This window comes from Camellia sinensis, chromosome 2 (genome assembly GCF_055761805.1).
Source record: "Camellia sinensis isolate YWXY chromosome 2, ASM5576180v1, whole genome shotgun sequence".
NCBI lineage: Eukaryota > Viridiplantae > Streptophyta > Magnoliopsida > Ericales > Theaceae > Camellia > Camellia sinensis.
The window spans coordinates 211,393,182-211,409,216 of NC_138962.1; the positions used below are offsets into that span (position 1 = coordinate 211,393,182).

The window sequence follows — 16,035 nt, forward strand, 5'->3', positions numbered from 1 at the left end:
ATTTTTTAATACACATTTTTTCGTAAAAATTTAAAAGTTAACCAAAATAACTATCTTTTTTTTCTGAACTTTTTAGTCAAAAAAATCAAAAAGTACACTTATTTAAGACACCCCAAACAACCCCTTATTTATTTTTTTACTATAAATTCTGTTAAGTAATATCACTCTTTTTGGCCAATCTTTCCAAAATTTAAACTTGAGAGCACATGTCAGTGATTATTTATTTATTTATATAAAATCACATCTAAGTGATTGTTTATTTTTTATTTTTATAATTTAATTTTGTTCATTATTATTATAAAAAAAATTTCAAAATTTATATGTTATATTACAATACATTATATTGTAATTTTTGAATTTTATTTATAAAATATACTAAAATTAGATATTATATTACAATACATTATATTATACTCATGATACATATATATTATTAAAAAAAGTATAACATAATATAACTTTTTCTGAGAGATTGTTTGGAGTGTCCTAAATAAGTGTATTTTTTGTCTTTTTGAACTAAAAAATTGAAGGAAAAAATATGAATGTTTGGGTTAATTTTTTGATTTTTTATGAAAAAATGTATATTAAAAAATTGTATAAATTAGTGCGTAGAAAAAAATTAGAATTAAGAGTTATACAATTTTAATTTTTTACTTTTGGTAAATAGTGATACCTCTTAAATTTTTTGAGTAACTTTTTTATTTTTATTTTTATTTTTTTTTGACTAATTTTCAACTGGCTAAACTTGGCCTGAGTTTGCGATGCGTGTGCCCTCGACTGCTGGTACAGGTTATACGCCCTTTTGACCTCACTCTTACTCGGCCTCACGCTCACGCTCACGCTCTTCTCCTCCACCGAACCCATCCTCACCAGCGCCTCACTCCCGACGACGGCGACCCACTCTGGAACCCAACCCACCGCTCTAGCCCTCATCTTCTCTGCTTCGCGAACCATAGCCCACCGTCCACCTCACCGAACCCATCTCACCGAATGCACAGTCGACCAAGTAGGAAGTAGACTCAAAGAGAGACAGAGGGCGTTATCCACTGCGACCACCATCGGCTGGAGCAAAGAAATTTGTTGAGAAGAACGTGGGTTCTCAGGCCATATAGATGAACCAGGTTCGTCCTCCAAACTCGGAAATCTAATTTTAAATCCAGATTAAAAAGTTAAAGTTGTGATTGAGAAAATATATTTGGAATTTCAAAATTAGGGCTTTGATTTGGGTTTTCTTGACTTGATTATTTGTAGTGCTATAAATTTGTGGATTTTGATTATGATGTGTACTAGGCAATTATCTATACTTAAAAAAATGCAAGTATTAGAAGAAGGTAGCAGAGATATGAGGTGTAGTCATTACCTAGTTATTATGAATTTTGTGAAATTGATACAGATTTAAGTGATTTTTACTCAAATTGTGTAAAATGGCTGTAGATGCCCTAAGATGATCATGTTCCCACACTAAGCAAAAGTATTACTAGCACCCTTTTCTATTCGACACTGTAAATAGTTTTCATGGCACGGAGAAAACAAAGGTTAGTTTTAGTGCAAAGTTTAAGCCATATCAACATGAATCATCAATGCCATTAAAGTTGTTCTACTTTTCACTGAAAGAATAAATATCAAAATATATTAGTTTACCCAAAGACAAGCTTCTAGGGCAGCTGTCAACTTAAGCAACCAACTCATATGTATTACACCTCCTGTTTTGGGTGGATTTAAATTATGGTTTCAGCTTTAATTGGCTAACATATGGCAGACAACTTAAGCAACCAACTAAGTTGGTTTCAACTTAAGCAACCAACTCCTATGTATTACTGTATCATTGGCTAATTTTATGTCAATTAAGTTGTGAATGATATAATTGCAACTAACCGTGCAGACACCTTGGACCCAACACTTCTATGCCCTTTTTTGAGTTTGAATTCCCCTAAAAGAGGCTTGTTTTTCAGGTCAGTTGTCTTTTGGCATTTGAAACATCCTTCTTATTAAAGTATCTTTAATTTTTCTGTCAATTTGAAAGCTATAACTACATCTCTAGCATACTTTGCTTGATTCTGTGGTCATCAATTTGTAAATTGTGGGACTATCTCTCTCTCTCTGAGTTATGACAACCTAGCTTGATCTTGACATGGGAAATCAGCTCTAATTATGCATACTACTTAACGTGCCTCAACTTGGATCTCGTACTTGTTAATTATTTTTTGAACCTATAGTACTTAAGACCTTCTACCTTTCCCAGGTAAAAATAGATGCAACCAGGAAAGAAAATATGGCTAGCTAAACTAATTCCCAAGCCAGCATGACAACCAAGACAATTCTCAAATTAGTGTAAGAACTATATGACCAAATAGACCCCATTTGTACTAGTTTCCAAAAATATTGTGATTGTGTTGGGCAGAGTTTATTCCGACAGGAAAAATAAACAATTCCATTAATAAATAAAAAGGAGGATTCTAAAATAGTAGCAAACGTTTTTATCTGGTAAAATCAATACACTTACCAATTTAAAAAATCAAAGAGAGACATTTGGAGGAATTAGACTTGCACAAACATTAAAGAATCATATTGCAGTTCACTCGACGAACAATATAATGTCAGGATGTGTGTGATATGCTATAGATGTCTTTATCAATTTCTGAAAAATGTGGTTGTGATCCTTAGTTGTGGGATTGTTTGTAACATTTTGGCTTTGATGAATGGATTGAATGATTTTAGATGGTTTTGATGAATGAAAATTTGATGAATGTAGTTATGGATTTTATGATTATATGATTATAGAACTTGTAATGTGTGATGGTGAGTGTGTATTGATTGATGCTGTTAGGCCAATGCTTATCAATTGATCCAGGAAATGCCTATGAAAAAGGTCACATGCACGCATGTTTTCGGTGTCTCCTTGCTATTTGGTTCAATGTTACTTGGCCCAGATCTCAATCAACATCTGTGAAGGTGGTACATGAACACAATCTGTCCAGAGTAATAGGAAATCAGCCACTCAATTTAACATGAAATCTGCCCACAGCACTAATGAAAGAAAAATTAGTATCACCCCCATAAACAAACTCCAACATTTTTTTTCAAAAAAATAAAAATAAAAATACAAGTAAATTATACAAGAATGAACACCAATCTATGTCATTTTACGTGATTGAACACCAAAACAGTGTGAATAATGCTGGTATATGTTACATAGCAGGCAAGAGACCATCCCGAGCCATCTTTTGCAACAACCCATATGCTTCTTCCAAATTGCCCACTTTACACAATCCATCCACGATAACATTATGGGTAATCAAGTCGGGTGGAAACCCCTTTGCTGCACCTAATTTCTTATATCTGAAAGAATATATAGACATATGCGACCAACAAAAAAAAGAAAGAACATATAGACATGGTATAAGTGCACATAAAATTCGTCCATTCAAAGATCAACAAAAGAAAGGATGAAGTTTGTCCAAATTGTAAATACAAGCCAAGATATAACTCTGGTCAATGTTACATGGACTGTTCAATACTAAATGTACATCGTCACCTAAAAACATCTTATGTCACAACAGCATCAACAACATTAAAAACACACAGCAGCAAATTTTCACACAACGTTTTCAGCAACATTAAAAAAATAAAAAATAAATAAAAAAATTCAGTTATGAGGAACATTTTCAACAATATTTTCTACAACATGAACAGCAACAGTTTCAACAACTTTTTCAGCAACATTAAGGAAGAAACTTTCATTTATGAGCTGCTATAACTAAAATTTCTAATGCATTCCACCTCTTTGTGCCTATTGATAGCCTAAAAAAAAACAAAAAGAAAGAAAACACAGCAGCAAACTGTATTTTCCAAAAAAAAAAAAATATATATATTAAAAACACACAATGGACAGAACAAAGGGGCAAACTCAATGTACATAAAATGTAATAACAATCTAATTTAACATAAAATCGAGCCTCACAACCAGTCCTAGTTTCAGCTCTAGGTTTTTTGGTCAATGGGTCTCGCTTGTCAACCTTCCGAAATCTCTCCTTGTTGCAAACCAAAATTCTAGAAATAAGTTGGCTAGTAAACTTGTTCTCGCTACAATAATCCCTTCTTATGCTAAACCTCATTCTTCCTCCATATATGTATTATAAAAATCAGAGCACCTTGTTCTGAATCAAATGTCATTCCCTCGTTTGGCTTCCAAGTACAATCATTCTTTGATTCTATATCCATATCAAAATGCAACTGAAAAGTCATATAAATCAAATGTTAGCTACAAAATAAGTCATATAAGTTATATCTGCTACAGGAAAAAATGTTATATCTGCTACAGAAAAAAATAAAAAATAAAAAATAAACAATTCCATCCTTAATCATTGTGAGAAAAATGAAAAGAAGAGGTAAGTCAAAACAGACATTGGTTGAGGTCATGATAAAAGTGAAGGTTACTTGAATGCTGACTGAAACTATGGCTTTGGATAAAGGCAATACAAAAAAGGCCAACCCAATTCAACAAGCCTTCATCATATTTACCAGGATCAACTACATCTTTTTCACATGATTTTATCTTTTAGATGGTACAAATAATTTCTGAAAAAATTGAAAATATCTTTTTAGTGTTTATATTTGTCAAACTAACAAAATATAAAAACTAATTTTTAAATTATTATTATGTAAATCCAGCAAAATTCTCAGTGCATCAGTTAAGTTATTGAAATATTGTTTTAAGTGTTTATGTTAGTTGGTTCATGGTTTAATAGGATAATGAAATTGACATACAAACATAAATTTTTTGTGCATCAGTTAATATATTGACATACAAACACCAATTTCTTGAACCTATGTATGTCAAGACCAAGGAGAACCACTACCAGTAGGCAAAAATTATGTATGTCAAGACCAAGGGTATCAACATCCATTACCAACAGGCAAAAATTATATCACATGATTGTTTTCATGTATCTAACAAATGAAGCTGAAATAATCAATTACAGAGACAATGAAGACTAACCTGTGGATGATTGACATCGGACCCATATGTCGGGTGTTTGAAGCTACAGAGACTAGTTGCTCACAGGGGAACTTTGGTTCGCGAAAGTGAGGGCAGAGAGAATGAGGGCAAAGTAATGGGTTAGGTTTGGGGAGTGGGTCGCGCCGGTGAGATGGAGGAGAATAGCGTGAGGCTTTGGTTTGTGAAGCAGAGAGAATCAATCCACCTCAATGGGTTGGGTTTCAGGAGTGGGTCGTCGTCGTCGGAAGTGGATCGCCGTCGAGAGTAGATCGTCGTCGGGAGTGGGTCGCCGGTGAGGCTGGGTTCGGTGGAGGAAAAGGGGTGAGGGTGAAGCTGAGTGAGAGTGAGGTCAAATGTGTATTACCTGGTATGTATGGCTTTGTGCAGGAAAATTTCATTTTCAACTTGTTTTAATTTTTTTTTATTAGCTAGGTTTGGACCGTTGGATATGTTTAGATGTATCTCCCCCGTTGCAAGTAGGAACCCAAGAAGAGAGTCCAAGGAGAGGATCTAGACTTAAAGTTGAGGGTTGGGGCTAGAGTAGCCGTGGGAGGTGAGCTTTAGAGAGAGAGAGAGAGAGAGAGAGACCAAGTCTAGTGGTCAAATCAAACAACTTGATGTAAAATATCTAGGGAATTTAAGAGATTGTTTGTGATGATTTAAATAAATATATTTTTAAATTTTTTATTAAAAGATGTGTAGAAAAGTAGTGAGGTGATATGACCTAAAAAAATAAAAAGATAAAAAAGTGTACTAATATAAGGGATGTCAAACAACCGCCAAGTGTTACAAATGCAACCATAGAGGTTCTGTGTTTTTTCGTCAAACCATAGGGGGTTAAAGTGTAATTAACCTTTTTTTTTTTACTACATAAAAAAATCAAAAAAGTTAAAAAATTACTAAAATACAAAGTTTTCAAATGGACACTAAAACTGGTGTTTAATTGAGAGATTTAAGAAACACAGCTTAAAGAATCTTAAATTTGGGTTTAACTTGAAGAATTCAGTGTAAGTTTAAATTGTCCAAATTCAAATATAAATTGATCGGTCGAGGGAACGTCTAGACTCAATTTGAAGTATGGAGAGATCAATTGAAATTTGAGTCTGACATTGACACCAATCTCTCTCAACTTGTTTGGACAAGTTCAAGTTTGAGTTTAGCTTAAATAACTTTGGGGTATACTTGGGTTGCACAAATTCAAAAAAAAAAAAAAAAAAAAAAAATGTTTATCTTAAACTGATATATTTCACCTTTAAAAACTATAATAAAAAATCTAAAAAATTACAAAATACGAAACTCTAATATGAAATTTTGTTTGTGTATCAAAGAGTAAAATTTAATCCAAATGTTAGTATAATAGTTTGTGAGAACCCTTGCATAAGTATTGTCCGAATTAATTCAAGTTGACAAGTTTAATCCAAACCCCAACCAAATTAAAAATTATATTGTCAAATTCTTTTATAAAAAATATTAAAAAATAAAATTAATTAGCTCATGTTATTGGAGATGAAACAGCTTAAGGTGTCTGCCGAAGAGAGATAAATGAAAATGTTAGGGTTTGGGACCCTAATAATGGGCTGAAACTCTTTGCCTGATTCGAATTGTGCCTAGAGGCCTCAATCCAGCCCACAACTTTGGCATTTTGTTTAGACCAACAATTTTTTTTAGTAATCCAAAAAAAGTGAGCTTATAAGCTCCACCAAACGAGAGCAAATTTAACATTACTAGTGAAAAATAATATAAATATCAACAAATAAGGATACTTTCAATATGCTTTATCTAGCATAAACATTCTTTGTATTTTTTTATGATTCACTTATGTAGAATTATTCCAACAAAAACATTTTGAACAAGCTTAGTGACTTAAGAAAATTGGGTCATTCCAAGCTTCAATCAAGTAGCCACTCCATGAAACTATAGATAGCCTAAAATTGTATCCTTGGTTTGTGTCACGCATCAAACAAGGAGAAACCATGGTTTGTGAAAGCCTAGCATACATGGCCTAAACTTGTAACCCTAATTTGTGTCAAGCATCAAAGACCATGATTACCAACCTCTGCCATGCTAACTACATTGTTGATGCATCAAGAGTGGTGTAGGCGTTGTACATCTCTTTGAAATGTTATATGCCCTGTTGTACTCCTTTTTCCTTTGTAATTTTTACATCTCTTTGAAATATTATATACCCTGTTGTCCTCCTTTTTCCTTTGTAATGTTTTCATCGTTCTTCTAACCTAAAGGTAGTGTGGGATTTGTACATCATATTTTGGACACTAAAATTATGCTTTGAGAAATCCACACAAAATGAAATATGTTCTACCATTCTAAACTAAAAACTATTGTAGGCAAACCAAATTTCTCAAGGACCACAGCATGAATGATTTTATTAAGGAATTCCTAATGGTGATTTTAGGAATTCCTTGGAAGGAATAGATGTCTTGTTTTAGGGTGTGTTGTTGATAGCATTGTACAAAAGAAGAAAAAAACAAGAATTCCAAGGTTATCTAAGCCTAGCTTGAAAACAAAAATAATAAATAAATTTAATAAAGAAAATCCAGCTGTAATTCACCAAATTGATTGAAGTGTCACTTTGTTTGATTTGAAATTTTCAAAAACAATTTTCTTAATTTTCAATTCATATTATCATATATTTTTTAAATATTTTAATCAACCTTCTTAGTCTTTAGATTTACTTAAACTTAATATACTTAAAAAATATAAAATTTATACAAAAATCTTAAAAAAATTATTGAATATAACTAAATACAAAAATATACTAATTTTTTTTTGTATTTTTTTATAAAATTCACAAATATTATACTTTGAAAGTGCATCCAAATTAGATTACGCATATCTCAAAAAAAAAAAATAAATAAAAAATAAAAATTAACATAAATTATTTTTAAAAATTCACTTAAAAAAATTACAAAAACAAAAAAATAAAGTACTTCCATACAGTATTCAAAAACACATCAAAATTTTAATCAATAGCACTTAAAATGAAACAAAGAGGCACTCTCTAGTAGCCACCCTTTAGATCGTTAACCACATCATAAGGTATGGGAGTGACAGTCTCTAGCGTCGCTCCTTCAACCATAAAACCGGGTTTAGGACCCTCTGGCTGCCTCTTGGTGCTGATAACTTCACCCCTTGCCTTAGCCTCTGCCTTCAGCTTATCATTCTTCTTTTTCTGCAATTTGAAGTCCTCGGTGCACCTTGAAGGCTGCACATGTTTGATGCGCACATGGATCCTCTTGCAGATGATCCTGTTACCCACCTGTATTTATGTACACCATAACTTCCATTTACTTTTTTGATAAATAATACACCATAACTTCCATTATGTTCTATTTCATCAGTTAAAAAACCAAATAAAAAAAATACACTGCCAAACAAATTCAATTAGAATAGCCTGATACAAAAATAGAAGGCTAATGAGCAATGTGTTTGGATATTGGATTTGTGGATGTAAAAAATGGATAGTTTCCCCTTCACTAATCCTCCACAAATTCAAGAACCAACCACAGCCTGAAAAGAGGGATCAAACCCATCACACATCCATATCAAACGCAAAATAACCCAGCTAATAAAAAAGCATTTACATACTCCAATTTAAAAACCAAATACTCTAAATCAACTGACATAAAAATGACACTTGTTTCTCTGCTATAAATACACAAAACTATGGAAAACCTGATGATTACTCCACCATTTCGAAACAAGCAAATTGTCAAATACCATTCAACTATATATCACCATTTCAACATATACCAAATTAACTATATCACCTAAAAACCACATTCTTAATCAAATTACACAAAAAGACACTTGTTTTTTCGATAAAAATGCACAAAGCTAAGTAAAACAAACCCAGATGATTGGTCCACCATTTCAACACAAGCAAATCATGTAACACCTTCAGAACAAGTAAATCATCTAACACCTTCAGATCACATACCAACTGATTATATCACAAACAAAAAAATTTTAATCAGATGATTCAAAAAATACTTGTTTTTCAAATATAAATCCACAAAACTAAAGAGAACCCAGATGAATATTCTAAAATTTTAACCCAAGCAAACCATCGATCACCTTCAGATCAGAAACACGCGAAATTACTATTGTTTTTCTGATATAAATCCACAAACTAACAAAACCACAGATGATTACTCCTCCATTTCAACAAAAACAACTCATCAAACATGTTCAGAGCAGAAACAGATTTACAACAACCAATATATGAACACATACTACGCTTATTTATGTATATACAAAGAAATTTGTAATAAAAAAAAAAATGTTACCTCCAACATTTCAACAGAAGCAAATCATCGAACACCTTCAGAGCAGAAACGGATGTTTATATATTCTGATATAAATACACAAAACTAAGAAAAACCCAAATGATACCTCCATCATTTAAACACAAGCAAATCATCAAACATCTTAAGAGCAAACACAGATTTACAAAATCGAATCATAAAAACATATTAAAGCGCACACACACACACACACACACACACACACACACACACACACACACACACACACACACACATATATATATGTGGGAAGGATTAGAAAAGAGGGTATTTGGACCTGCTTGTTCATTTCAACACCGATGGCGCGCTTGGTAACGTTCCATACGTGACCAGTGCGGCCATGGTAGAACTTGTGGGGCATGCCCTTGTGAATAGTGCCGTTAACTTTGATGTCGACATACTCCCCGATGTGGTAAGTGTGAAAATATGTCGACAGATTAATTGTGCCCTTCTTGTAGAACCCTCAAGAGAACAGATCTCTTTTCCTCGACCTTAATCCATGTCCAGCCGGCATCTTCTCTGTCTCTCTCTCTCTGTCTAAATCTCTATACTCTCTGTGCTCTGAAGAATGATGAAAGATGCGTTTTTAGGGTTTTGATTGTGAAGCTGTTTTGCTCTACTAAGAGCATCTCCAATGCTTCACCATTTTTTTCCATCAAATTTGAGTAAAAGAAAGGCGAGTTCCTTGATCTGATATCAGTTGCTCCAACGGTGTACTGTAGCTTTCATCAAAAGACAGTGGACGTCCGGGGAGATGACCGGTCGGCCAATCGGACAAGGAAAATGAATTTTTTTTTTCCACACTCAGAAGCATCACCTAATTTTAAATTTTCATGATTTTTGTAAGGGTAAAATGGGTCTTGGTTAGAAACATCTTCAGTATTCAGATCCCAACCAAGACCCCTTGATGTTGTTTTCAGAATTGTTTTCGTATATTGCAAGTTTTATTCCTCTTTGCTTGTCACTACTCTGTTTTGAGAATTGGAATTGAAATCAAAACCAGATGAGAAAAGAGTTGAATCAATAATTTTCACTCACACTTTTGGAAATATAATGAAAAGAAATGCAGACCCTCAAACAATTTCAAAGAAATCAAATGGGAAACACACCAATTAGGATTGGTTAGGGGGGTTTTCATTTTTTTACACATTGGGCTCCATACGTTGTTGACTACTGCAGAGATCAGTGGAGGACCCATCAAGTTGGAACCAAAGAATAAAAATTCCATTTACATCTCTTTCCTATCATTCATCGGTTGAACGGTTTAGCCTTCACGTTTTTTCCTCACTGAGTTTGTTTCCTCAAAAAAAGATACAGAGGTGGTCGACCGGGGGGTTGACCTCCTAGTGTAAAATTTTCACAATATTTTGTTTGAGGTGGTCATCTAGGAGGACATCCGGCTGGTCGTTCGGTGGGTCCACACTCAACGGCTATACACAGTAAATTGCTGAAAGGTGCAAGAGATCTTTAGTTTGGTGAAAATTTTGGGGCGTTCTCAATTTGATACTGTTTTGATAAAACCGTTGGAGCAAAAAAATGTATACTTTTTCACCAAATTTATATTTGGTGATGCATCTGGTGAACCGTTGGAGATAGCCTAATAGGCGAAACCTATTAATTGGGCCGGTCCAGGTGGATCCGTTGAAGCCCGGCCCATGTTTACAGAGAGGTGTATCTATATTTGAGTCGGAGTCCAACTTCTCTATTCGAACTTGCTTAAAAAACTCTACGGTTGTTTCGGAATTCAATTTGACAAAACAAAAAAAATTTTGAAAAAAATAGAAAAGACAAAAATAAGATAAAAATAGTAGTCTTTTTTGCTTATTTTGACTTATTAAATATAAATTTTTTAGCTTAGTCTACACAAGATAGACCAAAAAATATAAAAAATTGACAAAAAAGTTATTAAAGAGAAAATAAAATAAAAATGTGACTTTTTTTTGCACACCCCAAACAAATTTGGGTTTAACTCAAAGAATTCAGAGAAGGTTTGTCAAAATTCAAATACAAATTGGTTGGTTAAGGGGTATGTTTGGCATGTAAAGTTGGGACTGATAAACCAATAAATATTTTATTTAATAAGATAAAATATTACATTCAAATCATAATTATTTCATTTTTTCTTTCACAACCATCAAATCAACTAAAAAAAAGCCAATTATCATCTCAAACACAAGTTAAAAAAGTTCATCCCAAACGAAGGCTCAAAGTTCATTCCATATGTATAGAGGGATCGTAATCCCAACTTTTATCTGAACTTGTTTGAAGAAATCTAATTTAGGTGAAACTCGAAGTGGGTTTGAGTTACCCAAATTCAAATACAAAGTAGTTGGTTGATGATACGTTTAAACTTGATCTAAAGTATAAGTAGTTGGTTGATGATATGTTTAAACTCGATCTGAATTATGTAATGATTTGTTAAAGTTTGAGTTTGACCTAAATCCAAACTCCCTAAATTGGTGTAAACAAATTTGAGTATGAGTTTAACTCTAATAATTTGGGATATGGGTGATTCAAATTCAAACACAATAAAATGTATTTTACTTTTAAAAACTCAAAAGATAAATCAATAAATAAATACAATACACGACACTTAATATGAAAATACTTTGTGTATACGGAATAGTAAAATTTATTATGTTATAATATAATTTAATAAATATTAGTAATAAAATTCGAGTTGGTATTATTCGAGTTTAATTTAAATTGACAGTTTAATATTCAAATTATATTATTCCAAATTAAAAAAACAAATTGAAGTCAGATTTGTATTGTTGGCGTTGAAACCACCACAAGATGGCTTCGGATGAAACAAATTAAAATGCTAAGGTTTGGAGCCCTCGTATGGGCCAGAACGCTGGACCTGTCCGCCTGTATTTTATACCACATTGTAGAAAAGGAAAAAAATACAAGCTAAGCCTAGCTCAAAAAATAAAATAATAAATAAATTTAATAAGCAAAAAGCCAGCTGTAATTCATCAAATTGATTCAAAGTGGCAAATCAATTTTTTTTTAAACAAGCTACAAATACATCTCCTAAAATATATTTAAAATACAAATTATCCATTGTGATTTATAAAATTATATACCTCCTTATAATAATTTTTTATTTGATAAAATTAGTTAAAAAATATAATTTTTAATTGTTTTCCTAGCGAAATGATATTCCACAACTATTATATAATTTTTTCTATTCTCTTATAAAACCAAACCAAACCAAACCAAACCAAGCCAAGCCTTAAGTCCCATCAAATGGGGTCGGTTACATGAATCATTTTTCTTCGCGCAGCCCTATCAAAGGCCATTTCGTTGGTCAAATTAAGTAGATCCATATCTCTATTTACAATGTTAGCTAACGTTAATCTAGGTCTACCCCATCCCTAACACTCCACTCTATCGTTACAGTTTCGCATCTTTTAACTACTACCTTTGTTGGTTTCCGTTGAATGCGACCAAACCATCTCAATCGATTTTCTCTCAACCCCGACGACCGGGTGAAAGATTGTCTACCGTGGTTGTCACCTTTGTTGACCACAGTTGTCAACCTTCTCGCCGGAAGACCACCTGGATGTCCTCCCAGACGACCGGCAAGGTGAATTTCGGGCCATTCAAGCCAACCTCATATTCGGGCTACCAAGCATTGCTCTTTTAAAAATTCATTGAATACATAAAAAAAATACAAGAATATACTAAATTTTCATTTTTTTTGTATTTTTTGAATTTGGTTAATTTTTTTAAAAACAAATAACAAAATGTATCTAAATTATGTATATTGCTCAAAAAAAATTATGTGTATCTAAAAAATAAAAATAACTTAAAATATTCAAAAAATTTACTAAAAACAAAAAACTTCCATGCAATATTAATTTTAATAAGCATGACATAATGCAACAACAAACAGCCCTAGTTGCCGCCCTTAAGATCATTCACCGCGTCATAGGGTATCGGCATAACAGTTTCCAAGGTGGCACCTTCCACCATGAAACCAGGTTTAGGGCCCTCTGGCTGCCTTTTTGTGCTTATGACTTCACCTCTGGCCTTGGCCTCTGCCTTCAGTTTATCATTGTTCTTTTTCCTCAATTTGAAGTCCTCGGTGCACCTTGAATGCTGAACATGCTCGATACAGACATGGATCCTCTTGCGGATAATCCTGTTACCCACTTGTATTTATGTACATTAAATTATGTTCTATTTCATCAGTTTAAAAAAAAAAAAAAAAAAAAAACGAAGTAGAAGAGCACTTCCAAATAAATTTTAAAAAATTAGTAGATGAGGGGGTTAAGTGTTACAATATTTAGTTCAGGGGGTAAAGTGATATGGGACAATAGTTGAGGGGGTTAAAGTGTAATTTACCATTGCTGAATATGTCAATTACTTGTTTCATGAAAATATGTTTTGAGAGAAAAGGATGTTCATGCTAAATATGTCAATTGGTTTTTTTTGGTATTCACAATTAAATATGTTGCAGTGATGAGTATGTCAATTACTTTATCTTCTCTCTTTGTATTTTATGGTTGTGCTGTTTTATTAAAGTTTGTTTTGAATTTATGAATGTTTTTGCATGTGTTCCACAAACAGAAGTTCTACCATATGATCATTTGAAGGCAAACGGGGATCATGGTCAATTATGTACGTTGAATGTGCCAGAAGATGACTGCATTATGGACGGTTGGGGTTATTTGTGTTGACACTAAAGGACATATAGCATCTGGAGCTTCAAGTCGTGGCATTGCACTGAAGGTGATTATCTGCTTTGTTTTTGTGGCATTTTCTTGTTATATATGCAAAGAGTTTCTATATTATTTGTCTCAATTCCTTAAATTGTATCATTATTTTTCTACTGTTCTTATTTAATTAACCCAAGTATGGTGATGGTGGTCGAATTGGTGTTCTGTGGGAGGAGTTGATTGGTGGCCATTGACAGTTTGGTAGGGGCTTTGGTGTATGAAGTTGTGTGTGTGTGAAAGAGAGAGAGAGAGAGAGGAGGGGGTTTTCAGAGGCTTTGATATTTTTTTTAAAAAAAAAATCAGTTCCACTATGACATTTTGCCCTTCCAAGTTCCCAACAACCACACAAAAGAAATGCTTTTCTTGGTAGTGAATGAAACCTTGAAGTGGTTATTGGGTAGCCAGTTCATTTGATGAAGTTAACCAAGTTTCTAAGGGCCTATTTGGCATCATTTTCATTTTCAATGCTTTTCTGGCTTATCTTTTATTTAGATTCGATGCCTTTGTTGATCACAATTCACACCTAAAAGTGGAAATTTGCATGACATCATTTCTAAAATGGATCATTATTCAGTTAAACTTGAAATTTATTCTTCAAATATTTTCAACAGATAAGTGGACGTGTGGGATTAGCAATGTATGGCTCCGATTGTTAGGCATCCTTAAAAGGCCCGTTTGGGGCTCCATTTATAGTTGGTTGCGCTAGTGGTGCTGGAGAGTATTTAATGAAAGGATTTGCTGCGCGGGAGTGCTATGTCTCATCATCACTTATATGTATCCTCGTTATTCAAAAATGTCATTTTATTTTATTTTGGGAAGTATAACTAACAGAATAAAAAAAAAACAAAAAGAAAATTGTATCTTAGAAACGTTCAATTTTAATTTATCTTTTACTATAAGGAACATTATATTTTCTTGGTATGAGGCTAGTTTGATACTGGGATATTTTTGTAAACGTCTTCGTGTTTTTGTGATTTTTGCCTAGTTTAGTGCTTTCTTCTATGTATTTAGTTTTCATTATTTATTTTTGTGTTAAACCTACAAAAATCATATTCTTTGTTTCCATTTATGTATACCCCGCAACTTGTGAATCTAACATGGTTATTATTTTTGTTGCACAGGTCGCTGGCTGGTTTGGGCTCTGCTTGCATGAAAGTTTTACGCTCTGTTATGTAAGATAGTAGCCAACACGGTACTGATAAAAGTGCTGGAACTCTAGTTGATCAAGCCGAGGCTCTTATATCAGTGGGAGCTACCGACCCTCAACCTTAATGGTTTTTTTTAAGGAAAAAAAATGACTTATTATTCGTTTGTTTCCTATTTAGCTTCTTGGGACTTCACCTAAGCTGAAAGCTATAGAGATTGCAGCAGCCTACAATTCCCTGTCTGTTGGAATGGGTTATTTTGGAAGCTCTATGGGGCGGCCTAAGGTATTATAATATGTTTTAAGTAATATTTCAAAGCCTAGCATATGAATTTTCTTCTTTAATTGATATATTTAGATCAAATTTTAAGATCACATTGAGTTCAGTTGATCTCTGCAGATGACATTTAATGATGAATCATTTCATTGAGAGTAAACTAATACATTGTGTATTAATTAGGTGTGAAATGTTCGTTAACGTTTGTTATATTTAATAATTTCTTGTTTTATAATTGTACAAATATTTTATATAAGAGCATATCATAAACTGACTACAAGAGATTGGCATTTCGTATTTAAATTGTTCATTTTTGTATCAGTCATAATTGTAATGGTGACATATAACAGTTTGTAGTTTGTCCTGTTCGGTTCTTCCTTTTTTGGCCTTTTTGTGTCCATATCATGTTATATTATGTTGGTTTACATTTATCTATTTTTTTGCGGAATACATGAAACGAGCAAGCATGCTGCAATTCAAACCTAATTATGTGTTTAATTTTTTACTTAATAATGTGTTTAATTTTTACTTATACGAAACTTATTTGTTTTATTCATTTATTT

The 16,035-nt window shown here is 32.9% G+C and overlaps 1 protein-coding gene, 1 long non-coding RNA gene and 1 pseudogene across 7 annotated transcripts in view; 1 reads left to right on the top strand and 2 right to left on the bottom strand.

The window, feature by feature from the left end:
* Positions 1 to 738: 738 nt before the first annotated feature.
* The window catches only part of LOC114284902 (putative disease resistance RPP13-like protein 1), a 30,209-nt gene continuing 14,912 nt past the window's right edge, over positions 739 to 16,035 (top strand). The window contains exons 1-5 of one of the 5 annotated variants that reach the window (XM_082916840.1): positions 740 to 1,121; positions 1,883 to 1,952; positions 13,903 to 14,064; positions 14,663 to 15,296; positions 15,377 to 15,481. The gene's annotated coding sequence lies outside the window, so the exon portion shown is untranslated. Of the gene's footprint in view, positions 1,122 to 1,882; positions 1,953 to 13,902; positions 14,065 to 14,662; positions 15,482 to 16,035 lie in introns of all 5 variants that reach the window. The other 4 variants (XM_082916839.1, XM_082916841.1, XM_082916842.1 and 1 more) reach the window with 4 other exon arrangements.
* Positions 3,651 to 5,606, bottom strand: LOC145820602 (uncharacterized). Its single transcript, XR_014362481.1, has 2 exons — positions 5,000 to 5,606; positions 3,651 to 4,233 (listed from the first exon to the last, which is right to left on the bottom strand). It is a non-coding gene; the product is annotated as an uncharacterized LOC145820602 (long non-coding RNA).
* LOC114295230 (large ribosomal subunit protein eL21x/eL21w-like) lies at positions 7,853 to 9,838 on the bottom strand (annotated as a pseudogene). The gene is made up of 2 exons (XR_014362464.1): positions 9,602 to 9,838; positions 7,853 to 8,276 (listed from the first exon to the last, which is right to left on the bottom strand). The product of XR_014362464.1 is annotated as a large ribosomal subunit protein eL21x/eL21w-like (transcript).